Genomic DNA, 2,667 nt, shown 5'->3' with positions numbered 1-2,667 from the left:
TTGCACTTCAGCCTGGGAGAAAAGAATGAGACTCCATCTCAAAAAAAAAAAAAATATAGCAGAGTATGGTGGCAGGTGCCTTTAGTCCCAGCTACTCTGGAGGCTGAGGCATAAGAATCACTTGAACCCAGGAGGTAGAGGCTGCAGTAAGCCAAGATAGTCCCCCTGCACTACAGCCTGGGCAACATAGCAAGACTCCATCTCAAAAAAAAAATAGCCATTAAGAGCTGTATGTGATCAAATACAAGATCCACCACGTAAGATGCACTTTGAAATGAGATTGTCCAGGTCATGAAAACCAAGTGGGACCCCAGCTTGCCTCCCAAGTCTAATTCCTGGGAGTCTGTCTGTCCATCTATCTGTCTGCTGGGGCCAATTGGCCTTGACCTGGTTGGGAGGAAGTCAGGATGTGACTGCCTCCTCCCCCTCAGTTTAGTGATCACGCTGAAATGGCACTTCATTTAGATTACTGGGCTTGTCTTATCTCAGGGGAGGGGCGGTGGGAGCAGGAGCCCTACTTGGAAATCTCTGTCTACCCATCGTGCTAAACACAAACAGCTGATCAGTAAATATTTGTTGAATTTAATTAGAAAAATTAAGATTTTGGTGTAAAAGAATTCTAAATTATAGCTATGTCTAAAAGTCTAAATCGGATTTCCCATAGCCTCACATGGTTCTCAGTAATTATCTTATTGTCTTATATGTGATAAATACTCTTTAATAAGTGGCCCAGAATTCAGCCCAGAATATCAGTGGTGGTTTGGGTTACCTGTTCCGGATCTGCCTTTTTTTTCCTTTTTGTTGGGGGAAGAGGGCATTCTTTGTTTTATTTCTAGGCTCAGGATTGGGGAAACAAGTTGTTTTCCTGTGGCGCTCCTCAAGGATCTTGTGCTCGCCCCACTCCCATCTTAGAAAATAGGGCTGAGATTTAACAGTTGTCAGTCACAGACACGGCCAGTGGAGGAGGACTTAGCCAAAAGAAAACCAGCACCGGAAACACTGCATTAGAGGCTGGAGAAGCTGAGATTTCTGGAAGACCAGATTTCTGGACCTCTTAGTCCAAGGGAATAAAGGATAAGGGGGAAAAGTTGGTGAAAGACAAAAAAAAACAAGCAGTTTACAATACAGTGATGACAAGATAGACTGTGGGGACGCTGAGTGCCAGGACCGAGCTCTCAGCACAGCTGGAAGCTGGAGTAGGGAGGATGGTCTCTTCAAGGACTTCCCAGACAAATGACATTTGGGCTGAGTCTCAAAGAAGCCAGTTTAAGTGCCCTGTAAGGACCAGCCAGGTCGTAGAAAATGAAATACAAACACCCAATAACCACAGGACACAATGTAAACCCAAGCAACAATGAAGTACTACTTTTCACATACTGTATTAGCAAAACTTAAGACGCTTGCTGCAGCCAGAGCTGGTAAGTACTTGGGAGATGAGCTCTCAATACCAACTCAAGGGGGAGGGAGGAGGGGCGGAGAGGAGATTGGTGCAGGCTTCTTCGAAAATAATTTGGCAACATCTATCCTTTAACCAAGCAATTCCAGTGCTAGAAATTTACAAGAGGAATATGCTCTCAAGCGTTCACCAAGATACACGTACAAAGAAGTTCACCACAAAACATAGAAACATGTCATGTCTATTCATTGATAAAATAATGTAAAACATGTCTACATAGGAAGAAATATGATACAGCCCCCATGGCACACAGAGGAAATGAAATCCTCCCTTAAGCCCTTCTCCATTTCTCTTATGCCATTTATGTAACAATGTGGCTCTAAAATGACGCACTTGAGCACGCCTTCCCCACTGAAATTGCAGATTTTTGAATGCAGAAATCTATCCTTTTACATCCAACAGATACCTGTGCAAATACAGAATAGGTTGCAATTTGTAAGTTTATCAGTGAAAACAGAAAGCCATTAACTTGTTAATGAAGTTCGGCAGGGACACACTGGGTGGGTAATGCTTCCCAGGAGTGTGGCTCAGGTGTTAACAGAAGCTGTTGAGTGCTAAACTTGATGGGATTACAGAGACCCCGGCGTTCCTCAGCTGGAGGGTACATATACAGACAGAATTCCCCGGCTCCTTCTGCTCTCCCATCTCCTGGTCTGCCTGAATGTTCAAGGGGACAATGACAGAGATAAGATGTAAGTGCCCCATGATAAAAGGAGGCTTTTACCTTGAAATACTGTCATTGTACTATAGAAATGGCTGTTCTTTCAACTTTTGGGTTGGAATTTGATTCTATGGGTTGTCAACCATTTAAATAAGGTCGAATTGGCTTTTGAGAGCTAAAATTGATCCCATTCTCCAAGTTTATTTTCTTCCTTGAATTTTAGGCAGACACTGGAAGTCTGTCCTTTGATTGTGATTATTTTCATTCCATCATTCTTGTTTGGATGGTTTTAAGTCAAATGCTTATTTGTGTGATTTTAAACACAATTCTGCCCCAGTTTTCAATACACAACGTCTCAAGGGCAGTACTGAAATGGCCAAGACCAAGAGCATTGTTTTTTACTTTCTGCTATGGTTGCCTTTTGTAAGGGATGAGCTGGGGAATCCCCACTGCACAGCACTTCCCAGTCCTGGCCTGACCTTTTGACACACCGCATGCACTGGCCTGGAGGCAGCCCAGCAGCCCAGTTTCTTTCTTTTTTTTTTTTTTT

Source organism: Cebus imitator, unplaced genomic scaffold (assembly GCF_001604975.1).
Source record: "Cebus imitator isolate Cc_AM_T3 unplaced genomic scaffold, Cebus_imitator-1.0 Scaffold0, whole genome shotgun sequence".
NCBI lineage: Eukaryota > Metazoa > Chordata > Mammalia > Primates > Cebidae > Cebus > Cebus imitator.
The sequence above is the reverse complement of the archived record's forward strand: the minus strand, read 5'-3'. Positions refer to the sequence as shown.